A 20615-nucleotide genomic window follows, 5' to 3' on the forward strand; every position below is an offset into this window, starting at 1 on the left:
TCCAGTGCAGGACCCAGGGATCCAATGAGGGGAGATGGATAGCTGAGAAGTCCCCTCCCAAAGACATGGGGCCAGCCGGGTACTGGCCAGCACCCTCAGCACATCGGATCTCTGTGCTTGCACATTCCCCAGCCCCAGGCTCCGATTTTCCAGCCCGCCTTCCAGAACCTCCACCTCCACGTGCACTTGCACCTGCTTGGGCTTTGGCGACAGAACCCGTGTCATGGCCTGAGTGAACACCTGAGCAGGGGCAGCCTGCCCTGTCTCTTGCCAAGGACTCAGATGCCCACCATGACTGTCCTACCCCTGCAGGGAGAACAGGCCCCTGCTCTGGAGAGAGACCCAGAGTTCTTTCAGCAAACACCTTGTCCACGGGCGCAGTTGCCTCTGCAGCCTCCATCCCTGTGTGTTCCCCGTGGACTCCGTCCTACCCTCCCCACCCAGGGGAGATTGACTTTCTTTCCGCTGAGCTGATTTTCATCAGGCTCCTAGGCATCTTTCTTCTCATCTTTTATGTCTTTCTGTATAATTTGCTCATAAGTGTGTCAATAAATGTTTTATTCCTTGATGCCATTTGGGAATATGGAGGCCTTCACAATGCTGTGTAAGCATCACCACTATCTACATTTGGAAACACTCATTCTATCTCCCCCCACTTCCCAGCAAATCCTGGGTTCATAGCAAGCACTCCCCTTTCCTCTCTCCCCCGACTGACAACATTGAGTCTACTTCTCTCTGCATTTCTTCCCATCCTTTTGGGGTCCCCAATCAATGCCAATCACTAAAATGTTTGGAAACTGGATTTTGCTCTGACTGAAGGTGAAAGTTATAGTCTCTCAATTTTGTTAGAGTCTTGGTATCCGCATGCATTCTACAATCTGTGGAATTCTCTAGGCCAGAATCCTGTAGTGGGTAGCTTTTCCCTTCTCCAGGAGATTGTTCTGACTCCCCACATATTGGAAGACAAAACTGGAGAATTCTGGTTTCTATGTCATTTGAAGTAGCCTTTGGGTATCTGAAAGGACAGTGTAGGTCGTTTCAAAATGTCATCTGCAAAACGAAGCCCTGTTGGCAAAAGTACTCAGAATCTCCAGGTAGGTAGTGCTGTTTTAAGTGGGACACCTCAGGCACAAGGGATATGCTGAGTTCTTCCGCTGTCACAGACAAACTCACAATAAACCAGGCAGGAGAAATGGAAAGATAAACCCACACCAACATAGGGACAATGTTCCTCAGAACACAAGGCCAGAGAAAGAATCACGATCCTTGTGGCCCCCACATGCTCGAGAAAATCAGTGATCGGGAAGGTCCAATGAGAGGCATTGCACATGGCTAGTGTAGCTCAGAGACGGCCTGACACTTCTCATGGACACGCGGGCAAAGGGAAACACAGTGCAGGTGGCGGTGGTCATCATCTCAGAACTAGGTGCTCAGGATGGTGACACCCAGCCTTCGGGACCACAAGAGGAAGCAGAGGGCCTTGCAGAGCCCATAGACATCTCTCTTGCTCTCTGGCAGAAGAGTGTGCCGGACCCATCAAAGTCCCACAGGAGCATCTCTTTACAATCAGTGCCCACCCTCACGGTGGATCCCACTCTACTTATGGCACGGGTGCTCCTGGCCTCTGAGATGCTCACCTTTGGCGGTCCAAAGCCGCAGGCCTGCTGGGCGCCTGTGGAGGCGAAACTCCATTTAGCTGCTCACACAGCCAAGGGCACACAATAATGCCTGCGTCCTGCTGCTCACAGATGGAAGATCAGCGCCATGTCAATCTGACCTGGGGATCGGTGCTGAAAGGGAGGCTGCACCTAACTCCCCTTTCACTGGACACAGTGTCCCTGCTGCTAGAGCTGCTGAATCCCTTCTACTGTGGAAATGCAAGCTGAAAACCACCTATCTTTATGAGAAGGTCTCCAAAAGACTTTAGGATCCACGCCTTTGGAAACCAGAGGGGATGACATGCATGTCCATGGAAACTTGACACCTCTCAACAAATGCACTTCCAATGATTCGTAGACATACGTTCCACACAAAATGGTTCACAAATCCAGAAGGAAATGGAGCAGACATTAGACATGAGCTCTGAGTTTTCACACACAATACAGAAAAGCACTACACAAAGAGTAACCAGGGAACACAGCGAACTTTGTCTAATCCAAGATTTGGACTCTGGGAAAGACCTTCTGAAAAATGCAAATGACACCTCCCAAGCTGGGAGACAACTGTTTGCATACACAGAGCTTAGGCAGGATTTGGCTCCTAATACACAAATGACATGAACACAAACGAGCCTGAAGGAGAGGTCTGAAGGGACACCAGGCGAAGGAAGGGACACGGAGAGTAAACCGAATGATGTCCAGCACTGAGGGCCTGATAAACACGATCTAGCTGCACTCCCCGAGGCCCGTGGGACCCTGGACTAGGCCTGTTCTATCTGGAGGCACAGAGAGATGGACAGTGAGGAAGGGGAAGAGAAATCCTTGGCATTTCTAACACTCACAGCAAACGCTTAGAAGGAGAAGGCAAGTATCAACCCCACCAACATTGACATTGTCTCAAAGGCAATAGCTAGGAGTCCATCTATCCCAGGAGGGAAGCCCCTCTTCTCAGAGAACTGAAAGAGATGGAGGAAAGAAGGTGAAGCCCACCAATCCAATGGAAAATAAGCTGTGCTCACGGATCAGAAGAATTCTTCCATGTAAGATGATATCACTTCCCCCTCCACCTGACCTCCACCATGGGGCAAACCAAAAGGAGGTGAGGCGATAGGAATGGGAACAAGAGCCTCTACAACGAAAGGCCATGGGAATTGGAGATGGTTCCATCTGAACAATCACATTGGCTTTTGGTCTGATAACACCTCAGATTCATTGAAACACATCAACGCAAAACCTGAAGTGATGAAACTCCTGGTAAAAATAACAGGCCATAGGCTTCTTAATGTCAGTGACTTCTCAAAATGTGTGGTGGGGCAAGCAAAATTGGGTCTCTTCAAGTCAAGGAAACAGGAAACCAAACGACACCCATGGGTTTCTGTCCACTAGAACAGCTTTGCAATAGAAAAGCTAAGCATTCACAAATCAAAATGGTAACAAAATTAACACAAAAAATATTTGCAAGCAGAATATTGGAGAAGGGGTTCTTACGTAAAAGAGACGGAGAACTCACACCACTAAGTCTCCCAGAACAAACCCCAGCCCTATCACTTCCCCTAACACCAACTCCATCCCCAAACCTTTACCTCACTCCACAGGAAACCCAAAACCTCACCCTAGGTCAACAATATACATGCGTACATGCATTCACAGGCATGCGAGCATTCACAGGAGAGACACAGAGAGGAAGAGACAAACTGAATTTGGAAAGGTCAAGAAAGAGAGGGAATGAGGGAGAGAGACTGAAAAATGGAGAGAGGAAATGAGTCGATTTCACAGCATTTGCATGAATCACTCTTGAGGTTGGAAACAATGACAGTGCCTATTCCCCCTGCAAGGGGGAAAATGACCCAAGATGATGAGATTCAAAGACAAAAATGCGGGGAGCCACTGTTGGGGCAGCCTCCACCACCCCTCGAGGCTGAGTGGGACACTACAGTAGGACGAGGAAGGTTGATATCAGAGGGGGCGATGTCTGAATATGAACTTCCGGTCCTCCCAATGTGGGGGTCAAGAAATAGGAAGGAAGGGGGCTGCCTTTTCCCAGGTCCCAGAGCCCATCCAGGCCTGATTCTGCCCCATTCTGTGCTAGTTCAGCCTTGTTTGGAATCCGTCCTTTGGGAAGTCTCAGTGTCCAAGCTCCATGTGAGAGTGGCCCAAAGTTTGAACAGGCACTGGAACTGCTCGTAGGCTGACAGACCTAGGCAGTAGATGGGAGAGTGAGCCCCACTCTGCAGATGGGGAGACTGGGGAAATCCGGCAGGGCACAAGGCTTGCCCAGGGCCCCATCACTTCAGAGAAGAAGGAGCCTGTGCTGAAAGCAGCTGTGTCCTCAGAGCTCAGGCCCTGGCTGCACCCAGGTCTCCCCAAGGCTGTGGGGTGGGTTGTGTGGGTGTCACTGTGCCTGCACGTGGCCTAAGGGCATGGCAGAACAGCCAGAAACCCAGAGGTTCCCTTGGGGAGCTTTGTGGAAGGGACCTCGGCCATGAACCCAAGAAATGATGTCACTTCCTGGCAACAGAAGCCAACAGAACCTGGAACCCAGGTGTCCAGGCCTCCCCAGTGGAGAGGAGCCCCAGCCAGATCACTTGCTGTCAACATGTTCTGCTGTTTACCCCTGCCCAGAGGTCGGGGCCTCAGGCGAGCTCACAGCCAGTGTGTGGGTGCGCTGCTGACAATGGCTCAGGGCACCCCCCAGAAGCCTCTGGCCCTTTGCCCAAAAGAACAGAAAGGTAAGAGGGGCACCCCAGGCCGGGTCAGGCCACCTCTCCTGTCCCACCTGGGGAAACCTGAGGCGTTTCCCTGTGTGTGGATGGGGGTATCTCGGTATGTGTCTGCCTCAAGCAAGTCCAGACACATGTGGGACAGAAGCTGGAGGGCCGCTTGTGTCCACAGCCCAGGGAAGAGCAGGCTACATGGCATGGTAAGAGTCAGGGCTGAGCCTGCTTCCCAGGCTGACATCATGGCCTCGGGGAGGGGAGGTCTCCGTCATCCCGGGTGGGTGTCTGAGCAGACACTCGTCTCTGCTCTTTCTGGGAGCAGAAGGGCAGATGGGCAGAAGCAGCAGCCATCCTGGCCAGGCTCTGCTCAGAAATATTGAAGCAGGGCTGGGTCATGGTCACTCTCATTGCAGACCGTCCCACCCGAAGTGGCACCTCAGGGGCACTCCACATCCACCTCCCAGAGGGAGGGCTCAGAGCACCAGCCTCCTGCACGGGAGGCCCAGTGCATGCTCCAGGTGAGCGTGGCCACGGAGGGCTCAGCCCAGCTGGCAATGAAGAAGAAGCGGGCAAGGCCTGCTGCCAAGACACTACCCAGCACACACCCTGGGGCCCAGTCTCAGGCTGCCACAGAGCTCAGCACAGCCGGCTGGGCCCTAGAGCTCTGGAAGCCCTGCCTCGGGGGCAGCAGGAGGACCTGGAGCCCACCACGGCCGAGCACAGACGTGAGGCGGCTGGAACTGCTGCATGTCAATGTGGGGAGGCGGTGCTGAGCCACGCAGGGAGGAGTCCCCTGAGCTGAGGCTGGGCCTGGACCAAAGGCTGGCCTCACACCACCCATCTTGGAGACTGCAGAGAAGACTCCTCTGCTGGGCCTTCTTAGCGAATCTCTAGGAAGCTTTCGTACCCAATTAGGCACATGGCAAAGCTGGCCTGTGGCAAACTTTTCTTCTCCCCCAGCTCTAGCTCTGGCCGTCAAACTCAGCCAGCCTCCACATCCAAGACCTGTCCCTACATAGGTGGGAGTTCCAGGGCAGGACCCAGGGATCCACTGAGGGGAGATTGATAGCTGAGAAGTCCTCTCCCAAAGACACGGGGCCAGCCGGGTACTGGCCAGCACCCTCAGCACATCGGATTTCTGTGCCTGCACGACACCCAGCCCCAGTCCCCGATGTCCCAGCCCGCCTTCCAGAACCTCCACCTCCACGTGCACTTGCACCTGCTTGGGCTTTGGCTACAGAACCCAAGTCAGGGCCTGAGTGACCAGCTGCGCAGGGGCAGCATGCCATGGCTCCTGCCAAGGACTCAGACACCCCCCATGACTGTTCCACCCCTGCAGGGAGAACATGCCTCTGCTCTGGACAGAGACCAAGAGCCCTTTCAGCAAACACCTCGTCCAGGGGCGCAGTTGGCTCTGCAGCCTCCATCCCTGTGTGTTCCTTGTGGACACCATCCACTCCCTCCCCACCCAGGGGAGACTGAATTCCCTTACTCTGAGCTGATTTTCCTCAGGCTCCTAGGCATCTTTCTTCTCATCTTTTATGTCTTTTATGGCTTTCTGTACATTTTGCTCACAAGTGTGTGTTTATAAATTTTCCTCCCTTAATGCCATTTGGGAATATGGAGGCCTTCACAATGCTGTGTAAGCATCACCACTGTCTACATTCGGACACCCTCATTCTATTCCCCCCACTTCCAGCAAAGCCTGGTTTCATGGCAAGCACTCCCCGTTCCTCGCTTCCCCGCCTGACTACATTGAGTCTACTTCTCTCTGCATTTCTTCCCATGCTTTTGGGCTCCCCAATCAATGCCAGTCACTGAAATGATTTGAAACTGGATTTTGCTCTGAGTGAAGGTGAAATTTACAGTCTCTCATTATTGTTAGGGTCTTGGCATTCCCATGAATTCTACAGTACATGGAATTCTCTAGGCTAAAATCGTGGAGTGGGTAGCTTTTCCCTTCTCCACGGGATTGTTCTGACTCCCCACATTTTGCAAGACCAAACTGGAGAATTCAGGTTTTTATGTCATTTGAAGTATCTGAAAGGACAGTGTATGTCCTTTCTGGATGTCATCTGCCAAACGAAGCCCTCTCGGCAAATGTGCTCAGAATCTCCATGTAGGCAGCACTATGGTAAATGGGACACCTCAGGCCCAAGGGAAAGGCTGAGTTCTTCCGCTGGCACAAACAAACTCACAACAATAAACCAGGCAGGAGAAATGGAAAGATAAACCCACACCAACATAGGGACAAGTGTTCCACAGAACACAAGGCAAGAGAAAGACCCACCATCCTTGTGGCCCCACATGCTCGAGAAAATCAGTGATCTGGAAGGAAACCGAAGAAACATGTGCAGGTCCAATGAGAGGCATTGCACATGGCTAGTGTAGTTCAGAGACGGCCTGACACTTCTCATGGACACGCGGGCAAAGGGAAACACAATGCAGGTGGCGGTGGTGATCATCTCAGACCTAGGTGCTCAGGATGGTGACAACCAGCCCTCCGGACCACAAGAGGGAGAGGAGGGCCTAGCAGAGCCCATAGACATCTCTCTCGCTCTCTGGCAGAAGATTGTGCCGGAACCATCAAAGTCCCACAGGAGCATCTCTCTACGATCAGTGCCCAACCTAAGGGTAGATCCCACTCCACTTCTGGCACGATTGCTCCTGTCCTCTGAGATGCTCGCCTCTGGCGGTCCAAAGGTGCAGGCCTGCTGGGCGCCTGCAGAGACGAAACTCCCTTCAGCTGCTCACACAGCCAAGGGCACACAAGGATGCCTGTGGCCTGCGGCTCTCAGATGGAAGATCAGCGCCCTGTCAACCCGACCTGGGGATGGGTGTTGAAAGGGAGGCCGCACCCGACTCCCCTTTCACTGGAAGCAGCGTCCCTGCTGCTAGAGCTGCAGAATCCATTCTACTGTGGAAATGCAAGCTGAAAAACACCCATGTTTCCAAGTAGGTCTCCAAAAGAATTTAGGAGCAACCCATTTGGAAACTAGAGGGGATGACATACATGTCCATGGAAACTTGACACCTCTCAACAAATGCACTTCCAATGATTCCTAGACATACGTTCCATGCAAAACGGTTCTCAAATCCCGAAAGAAATGATAGGAAACTGGATTTTGCTCTGACTGAAGGTGAAAGTTATAGTCTCTCAGTATTGTTAGAGTCATAGCATCCCCATGAATTCTACAGTCCATGGAATTCTCTAGGCCAGAATCCTGGATTGGGTAGCTTTTCCCTTCTTCTGAGAATTGTTCTGACTCCCCACATATTGGAAGACCAAACTGGAGAATTCTGGTTTCTATGTCATTTGAAGTAGGCTTCACAATGCTGTGTAAGCCTCAAAGTGCAGGTGGCGGTGGTCATCATCTCAGAGCTAGGTGCTCAGAATGGTGACTACCAGCCTTCAGGACCACAAGAGGGAGCAGAACGCCTAGCAGAACCCATAGACAACTCTCTGGCTCTCTGGGAGAAGAGTGTGCCAGACCCATCAACGTCCCACAGGAGCATCTATTGACGATCAGTGCCCACCCTCAGGGTGGATCCCACTCCACTTCTGCCACGGTTGCTCCTGTCTTCTGAGATGCTCACCACTGGCAGTTCGAAGTCGCAGGCCTGCTGGGTGCCTGCAGAGATGAAACTCCCTTCAGCTGCTCACACAGCCAAGGGCACACAAGGTTGCCTGTGGCCTGCGACTCACAGATGGAAGATCAGCGCCCTGTCAACCCGAACTGGGGATCGGTGCTGGAATGGAGGCCGCACCTGACTCCCCTTTCACTGGACACAGCGAAAGTCTAATTGGCTATTGTGTGAGGGGAACGTCTGGAAAGTCTAATTAGCGGAAAGGGGCATCCTGTCGCGTGGAGTGGAGAATTTCATGGTTTTTCACGAGTTGCGGTTTGAAGCTTGGAGGTCTTCTCGAGTTACAACGGGAACCACTTGGACTCGCGAGTTTTGCCTCAGGGAAGTCAGGTCTCCTTTCCCTTTGAACGTGGAACCTCGGGATTCCTTTTGAGTCACTACAGGGCATGAGGGCCACATTTAGACTTGAGAGGGTAAACTCAGTGTTCCTCTCCAGTGGCCACCGGGATCTTTGGGTTGCTGTGAATGTTCCACAGGGGAGTGAGGCCTAGTCTTTTTGAGGAGGGAACTCTGCTTTCTCGCCAAGTTGTAAAAGGATTATCAGGCCTGGTGTCTGTTTTAGCGGGAAATTTGGGCTTTCTCGAGAGGCTCAGTGGAGGATTCATGCCTCCCGTCATGTTGGGAGGTGATACTCTGTGTTCCACTGGAGCTGCTGCAAACACAGCACGACTCATCTCTAGTTGATTGTGAACTCGGAGTCCTTTGACCTTGCTGCAGTATCTATGGGATTGCCCTCAAATGTCAATAGATGTGACAGGACTCGTCATGTGGTGAGAGCTGAAGTTGGGATTCCTCTTCAGTTGAAAGTGGAATGCCTATTATATTCAGCTGATTTGTGATCACGGGCCTTCTCTTAAATTGTGGCGGGGAAATTCGCTTTTCTTATCTCATCAGGACTGGTATTGCTGGGAGACCATGAAGTTGCATCAAGGAACTCAAGCCTCATATCGAATTTAGAGAAGGAACTGAGGACTTCTGTCTATGTGCTGCAGGAAAAAAGGGCCTCATCTTGCTTTGAAAGAGAAATTTCGAGGTTTTCCTCTAGTTGCTGTGGGAAGTGTGGTAATCTTCTCGAGTAACGACGGGAATATCAGGGAGCCTCATGTGTTGTCTCTGGGAAGTCAGAAGGCCTTTCCATTTGCAAGGGGAACCTCGGGATTCGTTTGGAGTCGCTGCGAGAAATAGGTCTGCATCTAGATTCGAGTCCGTTTAACTCAGGATTCCTCTCCATTAGCAACAGTGTTCTCGGGGTTGCTCTCAAAATTCACCTGGGGAGGCAGGCCTCGTCTCGTGTTCAGAAATGGAACTCCGCTTTCTTCTCGAGTTTTAAAGGGGTGTTAGGCCAGAGTCAAGTTGAATTTGTACCTGCAGATTTTATTGAGAATGTTCAGGGAGTCAGGTCTCTATTCGTCTTGTGAGTTGATACTTGAGGATACATTTGAATCTGTCCAGTGGAATCAGGTAATATCTCGAGTGGGTGGGGACATCGGTACCTTTTCCAATTGTGTTTTGAAGCCCCAGCATCCTCCCGAGTTTCAAGGTGGTACTGGCCTCCTCATACTTTGTGACGGGAACGTCCTGATTCCATTCCAGACAAAGCAGGGGAATCGACTGTCATCTGGAAAAGAGGACTGGATAATGGGACACTTTGTCAGTTGAGGCAGGAAATTCAGTGTTCCTCTCGGTTAGGACTGGGTATGTCGGTGTAATTTTTGAATCGCATAAAAGATGTTAAGTAACCTGTGGGGTTTCTAGCGGGAATGTGGGATTTCTCTTGAGAATCGGCAACGGAAATGTTCCTCATCTAGCCTTGAGGGCAGAATCTTGTGGTTTTACTCGAGTTGCTGCGGGAAGCTTTGGGTCCCTCTTGAGTTGCAACGGGGACCTCAGGAACTCGCTCGTGTTGCTTCAAGGAAGTCAGGTCTCCTTTCGTGTTGGAAGCGGTACTTCAGGATTACTCTCTGGGCATGGAAATTGAATAAGGGCTCATCTAGAGTTGAGTCTGGAAATTGTGTGTTCCTCTCCATTGGGGACGGCTATGTCAGGGACCTTTTGGAGTCGCATAAAGGGTGAGACTCTGGCTCCAGTGGCGGAGATGCAAGAGACGCCGGTCCCAGCGGTGCAGACGTGAGAGACGCCTGCCCCGGTGGCTCAGACGTGAGAGACACTAAATCTGGCGGTGCAGACGTGAGAGACGCCAGTTCCATGCAACCGACCACTCACAGAAGCGTGGCCGAGAGGAGCTGGTCAGGGTGGTGGCCGTGAGGAGCTGTCCCACTTCCAAGAAGTGGTGGCTGTGCGGGCACAGGAGGGCCGAGAGGAGCTACTCCACGTTCAAGGTCAGGAGGGGTGGCCTTGAGGAGATACCCCTCATCCAAGGTAAGGTACAGTGGCTGCACTTTGCTGGAGCAGCTGTCCAGAGATTTTTCACTACCAAGGTAAGAGAAACCCAAATAAGACGGTAGCTATTGAGAGGGGGCATCAGAGGGCAGACACACTGAAATCATAATCACAAAAATCTAGTTGATCTGATCATATGGACCACAGCCTTGTCTAACTCAATGAAACTAATTCATGCCATGTGGGGCCACCCATGATGGACGGGTCATGGTGGAGAGGTCTGACAGAATGTGATCCACTGGAGAAGGGAATGGCAAACCACTTCAGTATACTTGCCTTGAGAACCCCATGAATAGTATCAAAAGGCAAAAATGATACGATACTGAATGAGGAATTCCCCAGGTCGGTAGGTGCCCAGTATGTTACTGGAGATCAGTGGAGAAATAACTCCAGAAAGAATGAAATGATGGAGCAAAAGCTAAACAAATACCCAGTTGTGGATGTGACTGGTGATAGAAGCAAGGATCGATGCTGTAAAGAGCATTATTGCATAGGAACCTCGAAGGTTAGGTCCATGAATCAAGGCAAATTGGAAGTGGTCAAAGAGGAGATGGCAAGAGTGAACATCGACATTCTAGGAATCAGTGAACTAAAATGGACGGGAATGGGTGAATTTAACTCAGATGATCATTATATCTACTACTGTGGGCAGGAATCCCTTAAAAGAAATGGAGTAGCCATCATGGTCAACAAAAGAGCCCAAAATGCAGTACTTGGATGCAATCTCAAAAACGAGAGAATGATCTCTGTTCGTTTCCAAGGCAAACCATTCAATATTAGAGTAATACAAGTCTATGCCCGAACCAGTAATGCTGAAGGAGCCGAAGTTGAACGGTTCTATGAAGACCTACAAGGCTTTTTAGAAATAACACCCCAAAATGTTGTCCTTTTCATTATAGTAGACTGGAAAGCAAAAATAGGAAGTCAGGAAACACCTGGAGTAATAGGCAAATTTGGCATTAGAGCACGGAATGAAGCAGGGCAAAGGCTAATAGAGTTTTGCCAAGAGAACGCACTGGTCATAGCAAACACCCTCTTCCAACAACACAAGTGAAGCCTATACACATGGACATCACCAGATGGTCAACACCGAAATCAGATTGATTATATTCTTTGCAGCCAAAGATGGAGAAGCTTTATACAGTTAGCAAAAAAAAAAAAAAAAAAAGACCAGGAGCTGACTGTGGCTCAGATCAGGAACTCCTTATTGCCAAAGTCAGACTTAAATTGAAGACACTAGGGAAAACCACTAGACAATTCAGATATGACCTAAATAAAATCCCTTATGATTATACAGTGGAAGTGAGAAATAGATTTAAGGGACTAGATCTGATAGACAGAGTGCCTAATGAACTCTGGACGGAGGTTCATGACATTGTACAGGAGACAGGGACCAAGACCATCCCCATGGAGAAGAAATACAAAAAAGCAAAATGGCTACCTGAGGAGGCCTTACAAAAAGCCGTGAAAAGAAGAGAAGTGAAAAGCAAAGGAGAAAAGGAAAGATATAAGCATTCTGAATGCAGAGTTTCAAAGAATAGCTTGGAGAGATAAGAAAGCCTTCCTCAGCGATCAGTGCAACTAAATAGAGGAAAACAACAGAATAGGAAATACAAGAGATTTTTTCAAGAAAATTAACTATATCAAGGGAACATTTCATGCAAAGATGGGCTCGATAAAGGACAGAAATGGTATGGACCTAACAGAAGCAGAAGATATTAAGAAAAGGTGGCAAGAATACACAGAAGAACTGTATAAAAAAGATCTTCACAACCAAGATAATCACGATGGCGTGGTCACTCACCTGGAACCAGACATCTTGGAATGTGAAGTCAAATGGGCCTTAGAGAGCATCACTACGAGCAAAGCTAGTGGAGGTGATGGAATTCCAATTAAGCTATTTCAAATCCTGAAAGATGATGCTGTGAAAGTGCTGCCCTCAATACGCCAGCAAATTTGGAAAACTCAGCAGTGACCACATGACTGGAAAAGGTCAGTCTTCATTCCAATCCCAAAGAAAGGCAATGCTAAAGAATGCTCAAACTACCTCACAATTGCACTCATCTCACAAGCTAGTAAAGTCATGCTCAAAATTCTCCAAGCCAGGCTTCAGCAATATGTGAACCGTGAACTCCCAGATGTTCAAGCAGGTTTTAGAAAAGGCAGAGGCACCAGAGATCCAATTGCCAACATTCGCTGGATCATGGAGAAAGCAAGAGAGTTTAAGAAAAACATCTATTTCTGCTTCATTGACTATGCCAAAGCCTTTGACTGTGTGGATCACAGTAGACTGTGGAACATTCTGAAAGAGATGGGAATCCCAGACCACCTGACCTGCCTCTTGAGACACCTGTATGCAGGTCAGGAAGTAACAGTCAGAACTGTACATGGAACAAAAGACTGGTTCCAAATAGGAAAAGGAGTACGTCAAGGTTGTATATTGTCACCATGCTTATATAACTTCTATGCAGAGTACATCATGAGGAACGCTGGGCTGGAAGAAGCACAAGCTGGAATCAACATTGCCAAGAGAAATATCAATAAACTCAGATATGCAGATGACACCACCGTAATGGCAGAAAGTGAAGAGGAACTCAAAAGCCTCTTGATGAAAGTGAAAGAGGAGAGTGAAAAGGTTGGCTTGAAGCTCAACATTCAGAAAACAAAGATCATGGCATCTGGTCCCATCACTTCATGGGAAATAGATGGGGAAACGTGGAGACAGTGTCAGACTTTATTTTTTTGGGCTCCAAAATCACTGCAGATGCTGATTGCAGCCATGAAATTAAAAGACGCTTACTCCTTGGAAGAAAAGTTATGACCAACATAGATAGCATATTAAAAAGCAGAGACATTACTTTGCCAACCAAGGTCCGTCTAGTCAAGGCTATGGTTTTTCCCGTGGTCATGTATGGATGTGAGAGTTGGACTGTGAAGAAAGCTGATCACTGAAGAATTGATGCTTTTGAACTGTGGTGTTGGAGAAGACTCTTGAGAGTCCCTTGGACTGCAAGGAGATCCAACCAGTCCATTCTAAAGGAGATCAATCCTGGGTGTTCATTGGAAGGATTGATGCTAAAGCTAAAACTCCAATACTTTGGCCACCTCATGTGACGAGTTGACTCACTGGAAAATACTCTGATGCTGGGAGGGATTGGGGGCAGGAGGAGACGGGGACGACAGAGAATGAGATGGCTGGATGGCATCACCGACTCGATGGACATGAGTTTGAGTGAACTCCAGGAGTTGGTGATGGTCAGGGACCCTGGCGTTTTGTGATTCACGGGGTCCCAAAGAGATGGACACGACTGAGCGACTGAACTGAATTGGAATCAGACAATATCTCGAGTGGGTGGGGACATCCGTCCATTTTCCATTTGTGTTTTCAAACCCCGGGAATCCTCCTGAGTTTCAAGGTGGTAAAGGCCTCCTCGTACTGTGCGACCAGAATGTCCGGATTCCATTCCAGTCCGACGGTCCCGAGGTTCACGGTGGTACCGTCCTCCTCCTACTATGCAACGGAATCTCTGGATTCCATTTCAGAGAAAGCAGGGGAATCGACTGTCATTTGGAAAAGAGGACTGGAAAACGGGGCACTTTTCAATTGTGGCAGGAAATTCGGTGTTCCTCTCGATTATGGCTGGGTATGTCGTTGTAATGTTTGAGTCGCATAAAGGATGTTATGTACCCTGTCGACTTTCAAGCGGGAATGTGGGATTTCTGTACAGAATCTGCAACGGAAGTGTTCCTCATCTCGCATTGAGGGCAGAATCTTGTTTTTCTCGAGTTGCAACGGGAAGCTTGGGGTCCCTCTAGAGTCGCGACGGGGACCTCAGGAACTCGCTCGTGTTGCTTCTGGGAAGTCAGGTCCACTTTTGTGTTGGAAGGGGAACTTTGGGATTACTCTCAAGCTGTTTAATGTGTATAGGGCCTCATCTCGTGTTGAGTCCGTAAATTGTGTGTTCCTCTCCAGTGGTGACGTCTATGTCGGGGAAGTTTTTGGGTCGCATAAAGGGTGTCTGCAGCAGAAAATTTTTTCATCTCGTGTTGATGGGGGAATCTTGTCGTTTTTCTCGAGTTGCGGTGGGACGCTTGGCATTCCTCTCGAGTTGCGAAGAGGACCTCAGGAACTCACTCGTGTTGTCCCTGGAAGTCAGGTCTCCTTTCGTGTTGGAAGGGGAACCTCGGCATTCCTCTCGAGGTGCAGTAGAAAAAAGGGCAGCATCTAGTGTTGTGTACGTAAGTTGTGTGCTCCTCTTCAGTGTGGACAGCTATGGCAGGTAAGTTTTTGGGTCGCATAAAGGGAGTCAAGTACCCGTTCGAGGTTCAAGCGGGAATGTGGGATTTCTCTTGAGAATCTGCAACGGAAATGTTCCTCATCTCGCCTTGAGGGCCGAATTTTGTGGTTCTTCTTGTGTTGCGGCGGGAAGCTTGGAGTACCACTCGATTGCGACGGGGACCTCAGGAACTCGCTCGAGTTGCTTCAGGGACGTCAGGTCCCCTTTTGTGTTGGAAGGGGAACTTCAGGTTTACTCTCGAGCCATTAAATGGGAATAAAGCCTCATATCCAGTTGAGTCCATAAATTGTGTGCTCCTCTACACTGGGGACGGCTATATTAGGGAACTTTTTGAGTCGCATAAAGGGTGTCAAGTACTGGTTCCAGTTTCAAACAGAAATGTGGGATTTCTCTTGAGACTGCAGCAGAAATTTCCTCATCTCACATTGATGGGGGAATCTTGTGTTTATTCTCGAGTTGAGGCGGGAAGCTCAGAGTTGCTCTCGAGTTGCGACGGGGACCTCAGGAACTCACTCGTGTTATGCAAGGAAAGTCAGGTCTCCTTTCTTTGGAAGGGGAACCTCAGAATTCCTCTCGAGATGCGGTAGAGGATCGGGCCGCATCTAGTGTGGTGTACCTAAATTGTTTTCCCCTCTTCAGTGGCTGGCTATGTTGGGGAAGTTTCTGGATCGCATAAAGGTTGTCAAGTACCCGTTCGAGTTTCATGTGGGAATGTTGGATTTTTCTTGAGATTCTACAGCAGAAAATTTCCTCATCTCACATTGATGGGGGATTCATGTCGATTTTCTCGAATTGCGGCAGAAAGCTTGGGGATCCTCTCAAGTTGTGATGGGGAGCTCAGGAACTCGCTCTTGTTGTCCCAGGGAAGTCAGGTCTCTTACTTGTTGGAAGGGCAACCTCGGGATTCCTCTCAAGGCACAGTAGAGGAATAGGGCTGAATCTAGTGTGGTGTACGTAAATTGTGTGCTACTCTTCAGTGTGGATGGCTATGTCGGGAGAGTTTTGGGGTCGGATAAAGGGTGTCAGCAGATTTGGAAAACTCAGCAGTGGCCACAGGACTGGAAGAGGTCAGTCTTCATTCCAATCCCAAAGAAAGGCAATGCCAAAGAATGCTCAAACTACCGCACAATTGCACTCATCTCACACGCTAGTAAAGTCATGCTCAAAATTCTCCAAGCCAGGCTTCAGCAGTATGTAAACCGTGAACTCCCAGATGTTCAAGCAGGTTTTAGAAAAGGCAGAGGCACCAGAGATCAAATTGCCAACATCCGCTGGATCATGGAGAAAGCAAGAGAGTTTCAGAAAAACATCTATTTCTGCTTCATTGACTATGCCAAAGCCTTTGACTGTGTGGATCACAATAAACTGTGGAACATTCTGAAAGAGATGGGAATCCCAGACCACCTGACCTGCCTCTTGAGAAACCTGTATGCAGGTCAGGAAGCAACAGTTAGAACCGGTCATGGAACAACAGACTGGTTCCAAATAGGAAAAGGAGTGCGTCAAGGTTGTATATTGTCACCTTGCTTATTTAACTTATATGCAGAGTACATCATGAGGAACGCTGGGCTGGAAGAAGCACAAGCTGGAATCAAGATTGCTGGGAGAAATATCAATAACCTCAGATATGCAGATGACACTACCCTTATGGCAGAAAGTGAAGAGGAACTCAAAAGCCTCTTGATGAAAGTGAAAGAGGAGAGTGAAAAGGTTGGCTTGAAGCTCAACATTCAGAAAACAAAGATCATGGCATCTGGTCCCATCACTTCATGGGAAATAGATGGAAAAACAGTGGAAACAGTGTCAGACTTTGTTTTTTTGGGCTCCAAAATCACTGCAGATGCTGATTGCAGCCATGAAATTAAAAGACGCTTGCTCCTTGGAAGGAAAGTTATGACCAACCTTGATAGTATATTAAAAAGCAGAGACATTACTTTGCCGACCAAGGTCCGTCTAGTCAAGGCAATGGTTTTTCCCGTGGTCATGTATGGATGTGAGAGTTGGACTGTGAAGAAAGCTGATCGCCGAAGAATCGATGCTTTTGAACTGTGGTGTTGGAGAAGACTCTTGAGAGTCCCTTATACTGCAAGGAGATCCAACCAGTCCATTCTAAAGGAGATTAATCCTGGATGTTCATTGGAGGGACTGATGCTAAAGCTGAAACTCCAATACTTTGGCCACCTCATGAGACGAGTTGACTCACTGGAAAAGACTCTGATGCTGGGAAAGGTTGGGGGCGGGAGGAGAAGGGGACGACGGAGAATGAGATGGCTGGATGGCATCACCGACTCTGTGGACATGAGTTTGAGTGTACTCCGGGAGTTGGTGATGGACAGGGAGGCCTGGCGTGCTGTGATTCATGGGGTCGCGGAGAGTCGGACACGACTGAGTGACTGAACTGAACTGAACTGAAAGGGTGTCAAGGACCCGAACGAAGTTCAAGCGGGAACGTGGGATTTCTCTTGAGAATCTGCAACGGAAATGTTCCTCATCTCACCTTGAGGGCAGAAACTTTTGTTTTTTCTTTAGTTGCAGCGGGAAGCGTGGGGTCCCTCACGAATTGTGCCGGAGACCTCAGGAACTCTCTCGTGTTGAGTCAGGGAAGTCAGGTCCCTTTTTGTGTTGGAAGGGCAACTTCGGGATTACTCTTGAGCTTTAAAATGGGAATAGGGCCTCATCTTGAGTTTAATCTCTAAATTGTGTGCTCCTCTCCATTGGGGATGGCTATGTTAGAGAACTTTTTGAGTCGCATAAAGGGTGTCAATTACCCGTTCCAATTAAAACGGGAATGTGGGATTTCTCTTGAGATTCTGTAGCAGAAATGTTCCTCATCTCGCATTGATGGGGGCATCTTGTCGTTTTTCTCGAGTTGCGGCAGGAAGCTTGGGGTTCCACTCGAGATTCAAAGGAGACCTCAGGAACTCGTTCGTGTTGTCCCAGGGGAGTCAGGTCTCCTATCGTTTTGGAAGAAGAACCTCGGGATTCCTCTCGAGGCGCAGAAGAGGAATAGGGCCGCATCTATCGTTGAGTAGGTCAACTGTGTGTTCTCCAGTGGCGACAGGGATCTCGGCGTGCTCTCAAAAATCACCAGGGGAGTCAGGCCTCGTCTCGCATTAGACATGGAACTCTGCTTTCTTCTCGAGTTGTAAAAGGGTTGTTAGGCCACAGTCGAGTTGAATTTGTACCTGGAAATTGTATCGAGTATGCTCGGGGAGTCATGTCTCCACTCGTCTTGTGAGTTGATACTCGAGGATACATTTGAATCTGTTCAGTGGAATCAGGCAATATCTCGAGTGGGTGGGAACATCCGTACCTTTTCCACTTTGTTTTCAAAAACCGGGGATCCTCCTGAGTTTCCAGGTGGTACCAGCCTTCTCGTACTGTGCGTCAAGAGAGTCCAGATTCCATTTAAGAGAAAGCAGCGAAATCGACTGACATCTGGAAAATAGGATTGGAAAACGGGGCACTTTGTTAGTTGGGGCAGGAAACTCGGTGTTTCTGTGTAATGGGGTTGGGTATTTCAGTGTAATTTTGAGTCGCTTAAAGGATATCAAGTAACCTGTGGAATTTCAAGCGGGAATGTGGGATATCACTTGAAAATCTGAAACGGAAATGTTCCTCATCTCAGCTTGAGGGCAAAATCTGGTGGCTTCTCTCAAGTTGCAGCAGGAAGCCTGGGGGTCCCTTTCGACTTTTGACGGGGACCTGAGGAAATCGCTCGTGTTGCTTCAAGGAAGTCAGGTCTCCTTTCGTGTTGGAAGGGGAACATCTAGATTACTTTCGGGACCAGAAATGGAAATAGGGCCTCATCTCGAGTTGAGTCCGTAAATTGTATGCTCCTCTCCATTGGGCACAACTATGTCAGTGAACTTTTTGAGTCGCATAAAGGGTGTCAAGAACATGTTCGTGTTCCAAGCGGGAATGTGGAATTTCTCTTGAGACTCTGCAGTGGAAAATTTTCTCATCTCGGACTGAGGGCATGTTCTTGAGGTTTTTCTCGAGATGTGGCGGGAAGCATGGGGTTCTTTTCCAATTGTGACGGGGAACTCAGAAAGTCGCTCGTGCTGCCCCAGGGAAGTCAGTGCTCCTTTCGAGATGGAAGGGGAACATCGGGATTCCTCTCGAGGCACAGCAGAGAAATGGGGCCGCATCTAGCATTGAGTCGGTCGATTCTGTGTTCCTCGCCACTGGCGACAGTGATCTCGGGGTTGCTCTCAAAATTCGCCTTTGGATTCAGGCCTCGTCTTATGTTGAGACAGGGAACTCTGCTTTCTTTACGAGTTTTAAAAGGGGGTGTTAGGCCAATGACGAGTGGAATTTATACCTGGAGATTGTATCGAGAATGCTCAGGGAGTCAGGTTTCCACTTGTCTTGTGAGTTGATACTCGGGGATACACTTGAAGCTGTGCAGTGGAATCAGACAATATCTCAACTGGGTCGGGATATCCTTACCTTTACCAATTGTGTTTTGAAACCCTGGGGATCCACCCGAGGTTCAAGGTAGTACCTTCTTCCTCGTACTTTGCGACTGGAACATCCGTATTCCATTCCAGATAAAGCAGGGGAATCGACTGTCATCTGGAAAAGAGGACTGGAAATCGGGGCACTTTGTCAGATGTGGCAGGAAACTCGGTGTTCCTCTCGATTGGGTCTGGGTATGTCAGTGTAATTTTTGAGTGGCGTAAAGGATGTTTAGTAACCTGTCGAGTTTCAAGTGGGAATGTGGGATTTCTCTTGAGAATCAGAAACGAAAATGGCCCTCATCTCGCGTTGAAGGCAGAATCTTGTGGTTTTCTCGAGTTGCGGCGGGAAGCTTGGGGTCCCTTTCGAGTTGCGACGGGAACCTCAGGAACTCGCTCGTGTTGCTTCAGGGAAATCAGGTCCCCTTTTATGTTGGAAGGGGTACATCTGGATTACTCTCGAGCCATTAAATAGGAATAGGGCCTCATTTCGATTTGAGGGCGTAGATTGTGTGCTCCTCTCCAGTGGGGACGGATACATTAGGGAACTTTTTGAGTCGCATAAAGGGTGTCAAGTACTGGTTCGAGTTTCAAACGGGAATGTGGGATTTCTCTTGAGACTCTGCAGCAGGAAGTTCCTCATCTCTCATTGATGGGGGAATCTTGTGTTTATTCTCGGGATGCGGCGGGAGGCTTGGGGTTACTCTCGAGTTGCGATGGGGAACTCAGGAACTCGCTCGTGTTATGCAAGGGAAGTCAGGTCACCTTTCGTTGGAAGGGGAACCTCAGAATTCTTCTCGAGACGCGGTAGAGGAATAGGGTCGCATCTAGTGTGGTGTATGTAAATTGTGTGCTCCTCTTCAGTGGCTGACTATGTCAGGGAAGTTTTTGGGTCGCATAAAGGGTGTCAAGTACCCGTTCGGGTTTCATGCAGGAATGTTGGATTTTTCTTGATTCTACAGCAGAAAATTTCCTCATCTGGCATTGATGGGGGATTCATGTCGATTTTCTCGAATTGCGGCGGAAAGCTTGGGGTTCTCCTCGAGTTGCGATGGGGACCTCAGGAACTCACTCGTGTTGTTCCAGGGAAGTCAGGTCTCTTACGTGTTGGAAGGTCAACCTCGGGATTCCCCTTGAGGCACAGTAGAGAAATAGGGCCGCATCAAGTGTGGTGTACGTAAATTGTGTGCCCCTCTTCAGTGTGGATGGCTATGTCGGGAGAGTTTTGGAGTTGGATAAAGGGTGTCAAGCACCCGAACAAGGCTCAGGCAGGAATGTGGGATTTCTCTTGAGAATCTGCAATGGAAATGTTCCTCATCTAGCCTTGAGGGCAGAAACTTGTGGTTTCTCTTTAGTTGTGGCGGGAAGCCTGGGGTCCCTCACGAATTGTGCCAGGGACCTCAGGAACTCGCTTGTGTTGTGTCAGGGAAGTCA

General features: G+C 49.2%; 1 pseudogene; it reads left to right on the forward strand.

Moving 5' to 3' along the window:
- The first annotated feature begins 4332 nt into the window (after positions 1–4332).
- Positions 4333–20615, forward strand: part of LOC148777209 (uncharacterized) — a 96277-nt pseudogene continuing 79994 nt past the window's right edge.

This window comes from Moschus berezovskii, chromosome 8 (assembly GCF_049115385.1).
Source record: "Moschus berezovskii isolate FMDL1 chromosome 8, NW_MosBer_1.0, whole genome shotgun sequence".
NCBI lineage: Eukaryota > Metazoa > Chordata > Mammalia > Artiodactyla > Moschidae > Moschus > Moschus berezovskii.